The 16,938-nt window shown below is 38.6% G+C and overlaps 1 protein-coding gene and 4 non-coding genes across 5 annotated transcripts in view; 1 reads left to right on the top strand and 4 right to left on the bottom strand.

Annotated features, from left to right (window-relative positions):
- Positions 1-16,938, bottom strand: part of LOC124159631 (capon-like protein) — a 642,357-nt gene that overhangs the window by 524,667 nt on the left and 100,752 nt on the right. The gene's annotated exons all lie outside the window — the stretch shown is intronic.
- Positions 7,828-7,900, bottom strand: Trnaa-agc. The gene has a single exon. It is a non-coding gene; the product is annotated as a tRNA-Ala (tRNA).
- On the bottom strand, positions 8,779-8,851 carry Trnaa-agc. The gene has a single exon. It is a non-coding gene; the product is annotated as a tRNA-Ala (tRNA).
- Trnaa-agc lies at positions 12,819-12,891 on the bottom strand. Its single transcript has one exon. It is a non-coding gene; the product is annotated as a tRNA-Ala (tRNA).
- Trnaa-agc lies at positions 15,601-15,673 on the top strand. The gene has a single exon. It is a non-coding gene; the product is annotated as a tRNA-Ala (tRNA).

Raw genomic sequence — 16,938 nt, 5'->3', positions numbered from 1 at the left:
GCAAGACAAATCAATTTCGTAGTCGTGCGAGATTAGCAAAAACAAACCTACGCACCAAAACTGTATTCATAAAAAATCAATAAGATGTAAGAGAATTAAATTAGCCAAATTAATCTCTAACTTGTTGGGGTGACAAGAGTTTTTCATAAATTTTCTTTGAGAACCTGGTACAACGTCAGCAAAAACTTGGACACATGGTTCAAAATTAATAATTATTTAATGATTGATATATGCAGCATGTAGGATGACCATCGTGCAAATTGTGCAATGCCAGCTATTACTTACGGCTTAAAATATATTAGAAGAGCACCAAAATGCTGACATTATGCCATTAAGGTGTTCTTTAGATTCATTACATCAAGATTTATAGTTTTAAGTAATGCTCTTCTGAAGGTTTCATGCTTTTAAGGTTTTGTTCTAATTTTCAAAATCATCAAATATATCCATGGAATGATTATCTTAACATTCGTGATACATTTCATTTTCAAATCCTGTTAGGGAGCTACGATTTCACTCATAGTTATTACCGATAATTCCTCAATCGCCACAAGTGTAAAAGAACATCCGGATATACGAGAGGTAGGTTAGCTATTCACGATCACCTTTTGAACAAGACGGTTTTAATAATTACTCAGAAATCTCCTTCAGAGCCGCAAACACTCAATACCACTCGCACTTCTTAAAAATTGTCATGAAATTGAAGTCAATACATACGAAGAAGGACTTTCCTTGCGTAGGTTAACACTGAACCTTTTCGCGCGGGTTAAATACTGCATCATCGCCTCCACTCCATCTTCGAAACGTAATCCCAAGAAAAAATCAGTGCTGAAATTATAATCACCTCGCGGAATTGATCTTTTCCTAAGGACCTAGAAAAATGGCTAGGTTCTATGACGATGTTCTCTATGTAGCACTGAAAGTTATCTACTCTTAATTTTTCAAGCAATCTAAAGGTGCGTTTACACTGTAACATGTTATATAAAGCAAGATACATATAATTAACATTTTTTACGAAACATTTTCGAATATGTGTATAATGTTACATGTAACATTATGTTATAAAACACAATATCGTGTTATACGACTAGTTTTTGTTACCCGCTTCGTGTGGGAAACCAAAAACTTATTATAAAACACGATATTTTGTTTTATAATACAATGTTACATGTAACATGATACACAGATTTGTAACTTGTCGTAAAACATGTCATTTGTAACTTTTTTTAATATAATATGTTACACAGCGTTACACACCTTTTCTATTTTAATAAATTCACGCAGTCATTCTTTCTCCTTCCAAGCCCCGCACGCTGCTATATAGCAGTCTATCTAATGTAATTAATACTATAACAATAAGACATTAAAATGGAATACAAGTTTATTACAACGGAATAACAATCCTTGGAAAAACCCCAAGATCCTGTGATCCCAAGCAGTTCCACACTTGGACGCGACACGCGATACTGCTTCCATCCTCCTGAACACAACTTTTAAGAACCCACGGAACAGACTCGTATTTTGCTCCCAAACATCTGCGTGTATCAGCCACAGCTTGGAAAACTAATACCTTCAACGAGCCAAAGCGTAAGATACATGGCGAAATAACTGACATTTTTATGACATAAGAGGCTTAATTTTTAACGATTTCCGAGCGCTACAATAGCTAATTCTCCCTTCAAGTGGTTAAAATATCTGGACTACACTTTCAATTTGATTTAAACTATAATTAAAGCTTTATAACTCGAAGATAGAATCACGTGAAGGTGACAAAAACTTCGATTTTTTCCCCTCGAGTTTTACTATTTTCGTTGGGATTTACCAGCCAGCTTGTCCCCTGGATGATAAAAACAACCGGAGTGTAACATAAAGCTAATTTATTTCAGCATAGCGAAAGCGTTAAAACTTTATATAACTCCATCACAGGGTTCAGTAAAAGTAACAATAGTTTAATTTTTCGCGCTGCCTACAGAGGGCAGTGAACCACGAGGCAGCATTGTTTCCGGAGTGATGTCCTTACAACAAGGTGACAACCGACAGTATTTCCATTCCGGAAACGTATAGGAAATGAAACAGTGGAAACCTGTGCAAACGGTTGGTGCTTTCTCCCGAGCTACAAATAAAGCCATGGTCTACGGATAAAATTGAAAACGCAACTGAAAATTGTCACGAGTTGAACTGCATTCGTTTTCCGCGATTCCTTTTTCATTTCATCTTCCTCCGGATGAAACAGCAGATTCAACTGACAGCGGAGAATCTATTCGCGAAAAAACATTCAGGAGAAAAAACGGAAGTTCCCAAAAGGGAGCACACGTTTGAAAAAACGGCGAGGACGAAGTCGTGTGCGTATGTACAATTGATATGGGGACAGGATGCAAGAAAAATTGTTTTGTCGCTGAATTGAGTGATTTGGAAATGAATTCTATCGACACGAAATAGATTTCCATCTCATAAAATCACGGCTTTACTTGCAATGATTTCGAATAAAAACTTATCATTTTTTTCTTCCACGGCGAAAAATGTCTGTTTATTTGTTGGACGGGTGCACAAAATGGACGAAACACCAGATTGATGTTGCTCTTGTCAAATAACTCTGTTAGGAAAGGTAAAAAAAATGTGTAGAAATAAAATGTCGTTTCTCGATTTATACGTTGTGAAAATTCAACATACCAAAATCGAAATTTAAGACTGCAGAAAAAAAGAGGCAGGCGTAACGATAATTAAAAAAGAAAATAAATCTAGAGACACCAATAATTCACTCTAAAAATTGTTATACGTCAATGCTGATCATTTCTGACGTAATTCAACTAATATTTTGCAAACAAACGATATTGATCCACTTTAACTGATAAACCGCTAAGTTAACTGAATACTTAGAAAAAACATTGATATTTTCGATGGTTTAAGCAACAATTCTATGAATATTTCTCACGGCTATTTAATTACCTTATGATCTGAAGAACAAAGGACTCCTGTATTTCTTGTATACGTTAAAATAATTATCTAAATGCTGTTTTTACGTTAGGACGAAACTAATGTTACAGGAGAAGAAGGTGACTTTCAAATTGTACACCATCCTCTTATTTTCATTGCGCATTTTAATTAGTTCCTAAAACTTTAACTGCGCGACAATGGGTGCAGAACAAACCAATAATTCTCAATATTTACACTAAAATATTTAAAATGATATATCTCAGGAATAGCATTGAAAGTTATTACGTATTGCTACAAGTAGGCTATTGCCTGGTGGCAGTATTCAAATAAATTAATGGAAAGTTTACCTATCTAAGAACTAAGTAAATAGACAGAAAATACCACTATAGTATAAAAAAATAAATTAATTTGAATATCATACAACTACCAAATGAAATTAGAACCAAATAACCCTACTCCCGTAATTTATCACAATGACATTAAAAAAGAATCGAAGAGCACTTACTCTCAAAAATTCCAACATTTGCGGGGAAGATTTTAAAATAACTTCAGGTAGGTCGTTCCACTCCCGTATTCCTCTTTGCAGGAATGATTTTTTTCAAAATGTCCGTTTTCTGCTTCTTGAACTTAATTTTGAATTTATGATCGTTCTTTCCGATGCAGCAGGGTGAGTCCACCTTTTGACCTATTTCCTTCCAACCCTACTCTTTCATAAACTCTCTATGGACCCCACCAGGGGTGGATCCAGGATTTATTTCTGGGAGGGCACGAGGGTCTGACAGGTCTTCTCACATTTGAGATTAAAAACAAAATACGACAATTACTGTGGTAATTGTCTCTTTATTTTGATATGAAAGTCAATATTATTATTAAATGATTGAGGCTCCGTAATACACAAAATGAAACGAATGTAATAATAACAGTTTTAAAATTTTGGTATATTTATTTAAGCTTCTAGAGGGGGGCATGTGTCCCTGTCATCCCCCCCTACATCCGCCTGTGAACCCCAAATAACCTATTTATCGTTTTCCTTACTTTTAATGGTTTCCATTCCAAACACCCTAGCATTCATGTGACACTGTACCCCTTTCTACATCACCCAAGAGTATACCTGGCAAACTTCATTTGGACTATTCCAAGGGATGAATTTTGATTACATCAATACCTACATTAATTTCGGTTACCGGCCATAATTGCAGCTTGCCACTATGCGAACTTTGGAACGCTATGCCCGTCAGCGACGTGAAATGCAAATTTTATGAATCCATTTAAATAGGGTGGTTTCCTATTATTTTTTTATTGCCTAAATTGAAAGATTATTACTCCTGGAGTACGCATTTCACGCTTTTTGATTTTTAATTGACGATATCCACTTTTCGCGATTAAATGAAAAGTGAAATTTTTCAAGCGCGCGAAAACGCGACGGCTAAATATGAATGGTGTGAAACCCCCGCGTGACGTCATTCTGGTTCCCGCTGCTAAAAAGTGAGGTGACCTTGGGAAGAGGATATTGTGCGCCGCTGCGATGCTGGCTGCTACCAGGTAGCGCTTGGCTTAAATAAGGATTATTAATACCTTATCAAACGAAGACAACTTTCCGACCATAGGCAGTTTTAATATATGATTATTAAGAGACATTTCCCTGAGCTCTGTGCCACATGCATGCATTGGTAATCTCAGACGATGTATAACTCCTATCCTCTCGTGTAGAAACTAGGTCCCTGTGACGTCACGTGGAGTGGCATCGCATAGGCGCCAATCTGGCCTTTTTCAAACGCGGTTAAAATTGACCATTGCCATTCGTCTAAACTGGGAATTATAAAACCAAACAATTTGTATATTATGAATACACTAATGTTGGGTAACGAATCGCAATCAATGCCTTTCGTTTTCTTTGATTAAGGAAACTACCCTATTCCGGTAGGGTGACGACGTACCTAGATACCGACTGGAGAATCCTATATTGTAATATTTTTGCTCGTATTCTCGAAGGTACAATTGTATTGGCGCTGCAAAAAAAATCGGTGCAATGTGAAGCTCACGCTCTCCGGGAAGTCATTTGAATCGGTTGCCATTGGCGACGACGGCTTCGAGACTCCGTCGCGGCTTCAGACTGCAAAAGGGAAATGTAGGGGAAGGTGGAGAGGAGGTGGTTGCTTAGAAACGGAGGGGAGAGGACAGACAAATGTGTTTGAGGTGGGGAAGAGAGAGAGATGAAGGATGCGATGAGACAGTAGCTTGCAGTTATCAGCGCGAAAATGTCTCGATATGTGAAAAGAGAGTCGAGGAAATCTCATTTCGAGAAAAATTCGAAAGAAAGAAGTTTCTCTCTTCAAAAAGGTGCTCATAGCAAAAATTTTCGCATTTGCGGGGAATATCTTAAAAATAACTTCAATTAGGTCGTTCCACTCCTTTATTTCTCTGTGTAGGAAGGATTTTAAAAATCTCAATAAATTTTAATAGCGTGAGTAAGCTTGCCGTTAGTTCTTATTAGATTGATAGGTGCCGTACAGTAAGAATTACTTTTTTATAAACAGCATCGGTGAAGAAACGTTGGGGCAACCCCAACAGTGACGCAGAAAATAATTCATTTTTTTTGCTATAGTGACGAATACCCGCGAAAGTTTCGAGGAAGAAGTACTCGGAATTAAAAAAGTGAGCATCGCGTTGGTCTCCACGCGCCACCACAGACTGTGGCAACAGCATTCACCAGCACAGCAAGCAACAGCCAGTGATCACGCGACGTGTGACGCAACGATTACCGTTAGCAACCGAAGGACGATGAAGGCGAGAAGGTTGGAATTATTGCGGGATAATTAGGTGCCATTGAGCACAGTTTTATGTCACATGGCAGATCCATTACGACCTGAACGTCGCTTGCAAATAATTCACTCATCAATGCACTGACGCACGACCCAAAGAGACGAAGTGTTCGAGATATGAACAATATTTGAGCGGAGGTAGGCCACGATTGATGATAATGGTTTTATTGACCTATCTCGTATTGAAATATTACCTTAAACGGACTGGATAATGAATGAAAAATGTTCAATTCGTTCCAACCGGCGACGCTTCACGCTAAAAGCCTGTGTTCTAGGTGTAATGTGACGAAAGAGAGCGTTATACAATTTTGTGAACAAAACTATGCGTATTAAATATTTCAGAAAATCACTAAGAAATCTTAAAAGTATAATTCATACCACCGACAACTTATCAATGAGGTAAAATCTGACTGGAGCATATGGGATATCAAATATTCTCAAATTGGTAGTATAAAGGTAACAGCAAACCTATTTTATTGGTTTAATATAGTAACTATATGTTTAAAGGAATTAGTCCATCATCTTGAGCCAACAACCGGGTTATATTTGTCTCTATGCCAACGTTTCGACAGCTTACTCCACTAACGTCTTCACGGGATGAGTGCTCTGAAAAATTTTCGATGGTCTTCCATAGGTCAGGTGATTGTTCCCGCGTATCTTCGCGTTGCACGATTGGTGCCTACACACGGCTGAGTTTAAAACCAGTACCTCGATTATTCCTATTCTCGTCCAAACTAATGGCGATGGCTTCTTTTACTATCCAATGCCAGTAACCCGTGGACCGCCAAAGAAGCTTCATTTTGTCCAAAAGACCAAGTAGAAGACTTTTTAGAGAGTATAACTTCCTCAACGGGAAAACCTGAAGCCTTTTAATTACTCAACATATTTATTTTTTAACTGACCCAATGGTTTTTGCTAGTTAAGCCACAGGAGGTCAATAAATACTTAATTAATGTCCAATTCCACGAAAGTTATTAATTACGAAGGTAAAAATGGTGACTTAAGAAATGGTTGAAGCAGACAAAGCGTTGCAGAATCCGCACACATATGCTAATACCGAAAAAATTCGGGGATGAAGAGAAATTTCAAATGAAATAAGAATAAATATCCCTCTCCACCAGAGGGCCCAGCATATTCCGACATAATGTATGCAAAAATTGTTTCAGTAACAAAAATAAATTCGGCCCATAATTAGATCATTTTCTCACCACTGAGAATAATTTTTCTTGGCCTTACAATTAGTTCACTCTTACTACTTTTGTTTTCCTTTAGAGGTGATTTTCTTTCTGCTCGGCCGAAATAAATGGCAGTTCAATCAATGCACATGATAAAATAAGTACCATATTTCAGGTACACGCCTATTTGGAGATTAGAAGCTGATATTTATAGTTTAATGAAGCTGATAGATATTTAATAAAGATGATCTTAACATTATTTAAAATACTTGAGGTGGACAGAATGATGTAAAACTAAATATGGTCGTAAAATAGGTTATTAAGAAAAATTAACTTATACCAAGGATTTTTTGTCCCTTGAATGCCAAATACGAGAGATGAATATCAAATGTCTCCGAATCCGATGTAAAATTACAGTATGCCTTTTACGTAACAGTCCAAGATGAATTATAGGAACTGTGCATGAAGTCAACAGTTAGAAAAAAATCAACTTTATTATTGGATTGATTCATTGTAATCCAACTTTAATGAATAATTTTAGACTAAATGTTATCTTTTGGTTATAAGAAAAAACTGAAGGATTCAGCAGATATGCAAAATAGGAAATATATCTCCCAGGATGAAAGACAATGTGAACCGGTTTTGTAAGTGAAAGATTTGAGACAAGACTCGGGTCACCAAAAGACATGAGTTATCTAAAAATAAACTACGTTGTTACAATATGAATAATTATATCGCGAAAAAGTTTTTTAAGTACTATCCATCACGAAATCTAAAAAAATGCACCAATAGTTGCAGGAGATCAAGAGCCAATAGAACAGTTATGAAAAGAAAAACTGCCATTGAGAACCTACCAATCTTTCAAATAAAAGCTTCCTTTAAAGAAGTGAAAAACTTTCTGGAGGCGCCGGGTATCGATCCCGGTACCTCTCACATGCTAAGCGAGCGCTCTACCATCTGAGCTACGCCCCCAATCGATAGCTACTGAACAAACTATAGAAAATAATATTAATGACCACTAAATGGTAGTTGATATTCACCAATGCAACGACGAATATTACAAAAGAGGATCCTAAACTCGGCCAATTAATATGTTTATCACTCACTGAGCATTTAAATGGGTTCACAAAAGTCACCACTCGCGTCGCTGACGGACAAAGTAATCTTAGTTTCACCGGGAAATAAGGTAAAACCGAAATTTACATGCAAAATGATGTGAACTATCAAATTCATAACTATTCAACGCTATTTCTGTCAATAAAAACATTATGCTGAGAAATATGTATTTGAAAAATATGATCGCATTGCCCTCATCACCGTGCCGCGGACATTTTTGAAAACCGATTATAATGCAACCGAAGTTGCAACAGATATCTTCCATCTATGGGATAGTATTAGGTGTCATTAAGTAGTCCCCTCGAATGGGACAGTGACTTAATTTCCCTAAAAATATTAAATTCCTGGATGCTGCATATTTCACTACCGGTGTCAATACCAAGCGCAAATATTAAAAATATTCTGTTTGTGTGTGAATAATGGAGAAGGACGTGGATTAATCAGGAAAGAGGAAAACCCATGATTTAGCTTAGGGCGGTGTTTGTAACTTTAGTCAACGTAAACCACTACCCTTCACTCTAATATGCCAACCGGCAAACTACAACCCACGTCTTACAATTAGTGGTTGGTTTCCGTTGATTAATTAGTTGGAAATTTTTAAAATATCTATCCCAACCAGAATCAAAGTTCATGCACCGTTGATGAAATGGATATATGCTTGAGCAGGCCGGCAGTTAAAAAAAAAGCTAAACACTAACGGAATATGGGCTACTAAAAAATAGTTCAAAAGTTTCTGGAGGCGCCGGGTATCGATCCCGGTACCTCTCACATGCTAAGCGAGCGCTCTACCATCTGAGCTACGCCCCCAGTTGTCAGCTATACGGTTCTGCAAGTTTATTGGTATTCACACGCCCCGCCCGTTCACCGCTTGGCGAAGGCGAGTCGCAAGGGAAAGTTCATCGGCCAAAGACCTCCGGGGCAAAGTCGCGGGAAACTCGAAAGAACCTTGAGAAGGACGCCTCATCGACAGAAGACAGACAAGATTATTCATATTATGCTTTTAAGAAATGCTTCTCGGGATTCCAACTGGTTGACATGCTCCATCACTGCCGACGTTTCGGAATACCACTCCTCCATCATCAGGCTTGGTGATATAGTGCATTGTGGGCTGTACACCATCGGTGCGGTACCACGCCATTCAATATGATGAAGCTGGGATACCATACCGCGTTCCTAGTTTCTGGAATCGGTTCGCAAAGTAAGCCGTAAAAATTCACCGACGTCGGGCCAGCATCAATAGAGAAGAAAATAGTGTTAAGTTTTTATCTCAGCAATACCTGGAAGCAGACCGTCAGGAGCATGTCAACTACATATTACATATAAGTATAACCCTGCACGACAGCTACATAGCTGTTTGCCTGGGGGTGAATGTAAGAACTGAGATCACACTAGAGTTGGTCTTACAGTACTTTCAGCACAGGTCTGTACGGGTTTCATTCTGCTGTCTAGTGCTACAACACCTTATCAGCGTAGTATGATATCCACGAAAGGCATTTTACCTTATATCTCCTTTCCCATAGTTTACTTGAAATTTGAATGCCGGGAGTTACTGTCTTGGAAAAATTATTCTAAGGCTTTAAGGCCATGAGGCCACAACACGAACGTGTCATCGACGTAACGATGGAAACTCTTGTGCCGCAGAGTAACTTTCGAGAGCACAATTAAGGAGCAAAAATCCGACCAATCACGAGGCACCTGACCTCCCGCGTCATACCGCATGAGTATCAATGAGAAATGCACGATACCACCAGCCTAGATGACAGAGAGCCGACGCGACGGCCCCCCGAAGGGCCGGAAATCATACAGCCTGCCACCCGGCTGGAATAACGATTGGGCTGTCTACAGATAATGCTCCAGGAAATTATCCGAACTAAAGCCATTACAAAAACACAAATGGTAACTTTCACACTATTTAATTCAACACTCAACGACCGACTATGGTTTTAGCACTTATCACCGTGAAAATTACACAAAGTGTTGAAAACATGATCAGTCGTTGAGTGTTCAATTAAATAGTTTGGAAATTACCATTTGTGTTTTTATCATGGATATAGCAAACTTCCACAAAATGAGGTCTAAAACGATTTTATACATCCGAACTAATTTTACCTTGGCTAGCCTACGCTAGCACAATCCATTCAAGCACTAACGGCGCTGCCAAGTCGATAATTTTGGGATTGGAAGACTTCATTTTCCAAAATCTGGCTGTCGCAGATGCATAAGCGGCACTAGAGGGATAATGTTTACGATTTTCGTTGCCTGCTATAAAATTTTTCAAATGTCCACAGGGTTACAAAAACATAAAGTCTTGGCTAAGCGTTGTTTTATAGTTGCGCGAACAATGTTCCAAATGCTACATTCAAACTGGTGTAAATATTCCAACTAGTCTGCAGCAGAAAGTTCTACTGAGGGACCATTTTAGTTCCAGAGTATTTTGAGGATAACTTCACGCATGAATATGAAGCTACATCCTCTATGGAAGGAGACTGATTTCTCATTGACTTGAATTATTAGAGAGTATTCGAATAATTCCGACCGATTCTTTGATGACTATTAAATATTGACGTACCATAACTCGAGCGTGTCCCTAGGTTGAAATATGAAGTCCTCGTAATCAATTGTGAGGTAGGAGTCATATTTTGATGGGCTTTCATTCGTTTGTAAGTTTTTTGAAGCTGTGCATTTCGGAGACCATTTGCACCAGAGCCCACCTAGAAATAAAAAATAATTCGACTTTAAAAAGTTACTTTATTTTCAACTAATAAATGTTAAAATTTCACCTCTTGAAGAATGTGTCGATCCATTTTCGGTTCAAAGACTGGAAATAATTCTTTAAAATCACGTGAAGATCCGGATACAGTGATAAAGTACCTAACCTTCGGTTCTGTATCCTTTTCATTTGCGGCAATTGAAAAACTTTGGACGAATATTTGGACCAGGGTATTGACTCGTCCCGGAAAACAAAATGAAGGTAAAAATATTAATGAGAAAAAAGAACTTTAAATTTCTAAGTAATTCCTTTCCCACCTACCTACCACCAATTGTTTTAAATTCTTTCCTTTGCAACTCCTTGCACTTCAAACCAGCTCCAAATCTTTACAATGAAAAACCTCATGAATTAAGTTTCTTCCCCTTCAATAAAAGCCCGGAACCGGTTCAGCCGCATCAAGCCAGCTGCTTATTCGCGGAATCCAATCACACCTTAAAGGCCAGAGTGGCAATGGTAATTATCATGAGGGCTCGAAATGGATCATCAAAAGGGAAATTAAATCGTAAAAGAAGACAAACATCCGATATTATTCCTTCTCGGGTGTGCACGCGGAAGAAAAACTGTTCCACAAAAAAAATCTCTCCTTGGCCCCCTTGGATCAAGACTAGACCTAGCTCAGCTCCATTTGGGAGGCGGAAGGGATGGCCTCTAGCTAATAGAGGAACGGTAGTTTTCAAGCGAAGGTATTAAATCGGTTGATAGCCACCGGAATAAAGCCCTTAGGGGTCTCCCATTTTCTTTAATTACGCGGCTTTTAAGCGTCCGATCTTGGAATAGCAGCTAACTATTGACCTACTCCTAGAGAACGATTAATTTCAAAATACTTAAAACACTTTCACGAGGACTCATTTGCATACATTTCAGAAAATACTAAAAATCATAATTTGATGGGCAAGCAATCATAGCCATCATCAGTAGCGGATCCAGGATAGGTACAAGTATGGGGTAAGTAACTCCCAGAAGTATTGCGGGTCCGAAAAAAATTGCTATTCTCTCTTCTATCTAGTGTAAATTGTATGTCCAATTGGGGGGGGGGCATATCCCCCTTCGCCCCCCCCCCATAGATCCAACCTGGCCTTCATATGCTTCGCAGATTGATTGTCATATTAAAAGTCGACACGACGTTGCAATACATAAGGAGAAATATAGATATAACATACAAATATTTGGACAGTAAAACTTTTTGGACTGCGGACTGTGATGATCGATTCATCTATTTAATCATATTAACCTTCAAGGTGCTTCATGGTAAAACCAAAACCCGGTACTCCATTAACTTTTATTTGCTGACGATTAGTTTCGACGGCTATTGCGTCATTATCAAGACACAGGCCATTCCACCAAGTCACGACAAAATTAGTTGATTTCATTCATAAGAGGCTTATTCGTTCTCTTTTCCAATATGTTTTCGCACATTAAAAGTGGCATATTCTTATAGGCACACTTAATTATGTTAAGAAATAGTTGATGATACCAACTATAATGCAGCGTTAGGAAAAAAGTATATTTTGCAAAAGTACCTCTGTTTATCAAAGTTGCAGTCCAAAAATAGAAAAATGATGATATGTAAAACCTAGGATGAAAAAGTCGTACTAAATATCATAAGCACGATCTATAGCCCATTTAAGAAAGTAAGGATACAAATGGATGAAAATAAATGATATTCCATAAGATAAGGAAATAATTACGTTTCTCAGTCACTGTGGCTGGTATGATTGGGGCGCATGGGAAGACTACGAATTGAAAGAACGTCAGAAATAATTCATAGAAGCAATATGAATGCGGTTTGGGAGAGATGTAGCCCGCTTAAAATAGACTACATAAATTAAATGAATGACAAGATGCAGAAGAATACTAATGTACAATGCGAATCAAGCTGTTAACACAAGCGATGGAGAAAGAAATTATGATCTGAATGGAAGCATTTTGCTCAAGTCAAAGCAATAAAAAATTAAGTTGGACCAAATAGCGTCTGATTTGAATTAAAAAAGATTAAAAAACGTCTGGAGGCGCCGGGTATCGATCCCGGTACCTCTCACATGCTAAGCGAGCGCTCTACCATCTGAGCTACGCCCCCAGTTAATCCTAATGTGGTGAACATCACAACATATTTCTGCTGACCACTCCCTTTGATCTGAGAAGTAGGTCGTCAAGGAAAGTGAAAGGATCTGCAGTTGTGAGTAGGAGGGAAATTCAAAACTGTCTCTGAGCATCTCAACGCGTTAACTACAGTGACGGATACATATGGGGGGCGCCCCCCCTTCCTTTCGGAGCCTCCCGCATTGCAGAACATTGTAGAACCGTAATTTTAACTTTTTTATATCATAAGATGCTATTGCCCCGCATACGTGTATGGCCAGTAAAAATAAAACTTTCTTGCACTTTGCATATGACTTGATTTCTTTATTACTATAAAAATAAAGGTAGCTTAAATATCTTTTGTGTCCCCCTCGAGTTTTTTCTGTGTCCACCACTGGTTAACTCTGCAATGGATCAACTATATCTAGAAGAGCTGAGGATGCAGGAAGTTTAAAATTTATGGCTAATGGAGTTATACTGATCGAACCAGTTAATAGAAGGAAGAGAATATAGTTTTAAGATATCACGAAGACAGGTAGTAAGATTTATCACAATGATTCTCATTCAAGGAAACAACTCCTAGGCATGATCTTAGGTTTTCCCGGCGCATCAGGTGCCGAAAATTTTCTCGGGTTTTCCACCGGTTAAAGTTTTCCATGTCTCCCGACGTTTCGAACAGCGACTCTCTGTTCATCCTCAGGGGATCTTACGAATCAATTCCTAATCAATTCGAAATGTCCCCTGAAGATGAATAGCAACTCGCTGCTCGAAACGTCGGGAGACATGGAAAACATCCTCCGGAGGAAAACCCGAGACACTTTTCTGCAACTCCTATGTAGAATTTGACTGCAAATTACAAGAGTAAACATAGCCACGGTAGATTATTTACCGCACTATAGCCACAGCCTATGGAGTCACGTCATCCCAAGTAATTTTCCCTTCGTCGACCTGCAGTTCGCCGAACCCGGTGCCTTTTGTGGTGAGCGAGTATGAGTGCACTACAGCATAGCTATCGTTTGCCACTTTGGGGTATTATAAGTCAATTTTTTTTAATCTTTCCAAAGATAGATATTGCTGGCTAAGTTTTTTGTCGCAAAATAGATATTCTCTTTTAATTTTGATGATCTCATGTGGATCACCAATACTTCAACTGCTCTGCTACAACGGAGGATTGATACGTGAGGATACATATCGCAAAAGAGTGTCAACCTCCGGTATATGCTAAACATTATAAGCTTGTAGTTATCTAATCAAATGTTGATTACATAAGCAAATTATTAATAAATTACCAATTAAATAAAAGCATATTACTATAGTCATACTCGTCCGCCGTTTGAAGTGCTGCTAAATATCTGATGCACAAAAAGGGTCCCACTTGTAGCGACTGTAAACGCTGTGCTAATACCATCATGTTGCGTTTTGTCACTTACGCTACGGAAGAGAATGCCTGAAGAAATCCAGGGATGTTGACAGCGTGAGATACAGGTTCTGAATAAGGAAATGATATATCATCAGCCTCTGGATGTCCTTCATTCGATGAAACGACCTTAGGGCTTATCCAAGGTAAGTAAAGGGGCCTTTAGTTCCTTCACCTGAGCCACCTCGCAATTCGAGAATTTTTGAGTGAGGATGTCCAACGGCTACATCCCAGACACTTCGGTCTCATCAAACCGCTCAACCCACCAGACTATTAGGCTCTCTCTTAGATGTGCATGGAATTTTTCGATTTGACTCACTATCACTAGATAATGACTATCCAACGTTGATCAGGTAAATTTTGATTTAAGCTCCTCTTAAATGTGTCATAGGGTCATCAAACCACCGGAATAGGAATACGATTGTGTTCATCATTTAAGAACGATTCCTCTCTAGAATCGTATGTGAGATGCATGGAGGATGTCCATTAAACCAGCCAAAAATAGCCAAAAAAAACAGCTAAGTTGAACGGCTGCTCGAAAAAAAAAGTCGCGAGAGTCTAAAGTTACGAATTACTCGTAGCTTGAAGCGTTGGAACTTCAATGAGGGAATTGGATTAACAACGGATTTTCATCAGCAATGATTTAAGCATTTGGTGGAAAATTCGGGGGAAAACGATGACGATAATAATTGCGAGTTAAATCGTTTGACTTTTGTTTGTCGGCAATGAATAAATCTATCAAAGAACCGAATTTATCCAAGTCATTATACTACCGAATATCTATCCTACTGCCTGCGTGATTTACGCATCCGTTCCCTCTTTTGTGTGTAATTATTTATCAAATTCAGATTCACACAACGTCGCGGTCGCCATGGGTGAGTAAACACTTATAGATAGAAATAGAAGATGAAAGAGAGAGATATATTGCTCCTTCAAGTTTTAGCCATCCTTTGCCGACTATTCGTTTCCTTGAAAGCAAACTTGTATGATGAATCGTCCTGTCTTCGTGCTGCCCAAAGACTATGCGATCTTCCTTCGAATAACTCGTTTGTTCAGCATTATTCACTTTGCTACAAATTTAACATTATCCCGCCTCTCAATGCTTTCTTAATCCACAGCTCTTCTGGGTCTAGCTCTTCCGTTAATGAGTTGAGATGCTTTAAGACAGTTTTGAATTTCCCTCCGACTCACAACTGCTGATCCTTTCACTTTCCTCGACGACCTACTTATCGGATCAAAGGGAGTGGTCAGCAAAAATACATTTAAATGTTTGCCCACTCAATAACAACTGGGGGCGTAGCTCAGATGGTAGAGCGCTCGCTTAGCATGTGAGAGGTACCGGGATCGATACCCGGCGCCTCCAGGAACTTTTTAACTATTTTTTTAGCAGTCCATTTTCCGCTAATGTTAAGCTTTTTTTTAACTGCCGACCTGCTCAAACATATATTCATTTCATCAACAGTGCATGAACTTCGATTCTTGTTGCGATGAATATTTTTAAAATATTCAACTTATTAATCAACGGAAAACAACCACTAATTGTAAGACGTGGGTTGTAGTTTGACGGTAGGCGTATTAAAGGGAAGGGTAATGGTTTACTCCGACTATAAAATTCCAAACACCATCCCTCAGCTAACTCATGGGTTTTCCTCTCTCCTGAATAATACCACCTCAATCCACGTCCTTCCCCATTATTCACACACAAACAGAATATTTTTAATATTTGCACTTGGTATTGACACCGGTAGTGAAATATGTAGCATCCAGGAATTTAATCTTCTTAGGGAAATTAAGTCACAGTTCTATTCAAGGGGACTACTTAATGAGACCCAATACTATCCCATAGATGGAAGATATCTGTTGCAACTTCGGTTGCATTATAATCGGTTTTCAAAAATGTCCGCGGCACGGTGATGATGGCAATGCGATCATATTTTTCAAATACATATTTCTCAGCATAATGTTTTCATTGGCAGAAATAGCGTATGTATTTCCCGGTGAAACTCAGATCACTCCGTCCGTCATCGACGCGAGTGGCGACTTTTGTAAACCCATTTAAATGCTCGGTGAGTGATAAACATATTCATAGGCCGAGCTGAGGATCTTCTTTTGTAATATTCGTCGTTCCTTTGGTGAATATTAGCTACCACATTGTAGTCATTAATATTATTTTCAAAAGCTTGAGCAATTATTGGCAACTGGGGGCGTAGCTCAGATAGTAGAGCGCTCGCTTAGCATGTGAGAAGTACCGGGATCGATACCCGGCGCCTCCAGAAAATTTTTAAATCTGCTTTTAATCAGAGAGCACACTAATTCCACAGATTTTTTTACTGTCAAATTGATATCAATTACCTTTCATTGAGTTGGTGCATTGATGCTTTAGGTTATTATTGTTACTCGTCGTGGGGAGCGTAGTAGCCAAGCGCTTTACTTTTTTTCCTTCAAAATGTCTAAATCATATCCAGATTTCTCAAATATATCTAAATGAAGGTAAAACATATTGACTGATCAAATTCCGCCAACCGAGTGCATTTGCGGATGATTTACTGAAGAGGTTTGCTACTGCCTGGTAGGCGTAAAAAAATGCGTTTACGAAGATTATTTAGGACAAGCGATGGGTGTATTTGA

The sequence above is a fragment of the Ischnura elegans genome, chromosome 5 (genome assembly GCF_921293095.1).
Source record: "Ischnura elegans chromosome 5, ioIscEleg1.1, whole genome shotgun sequence".
NCBI lineage: Eukaryota > Metazoa > Arthropoda > Insecta > Odonata > Coenagrionidae > Ischnura > Ischnura elegans.
The sequence above is the reverse complement of the archived record's forward strand: the minus strand, read 5'-3'. Positions and strand labels throughout refer to the sequence as shown.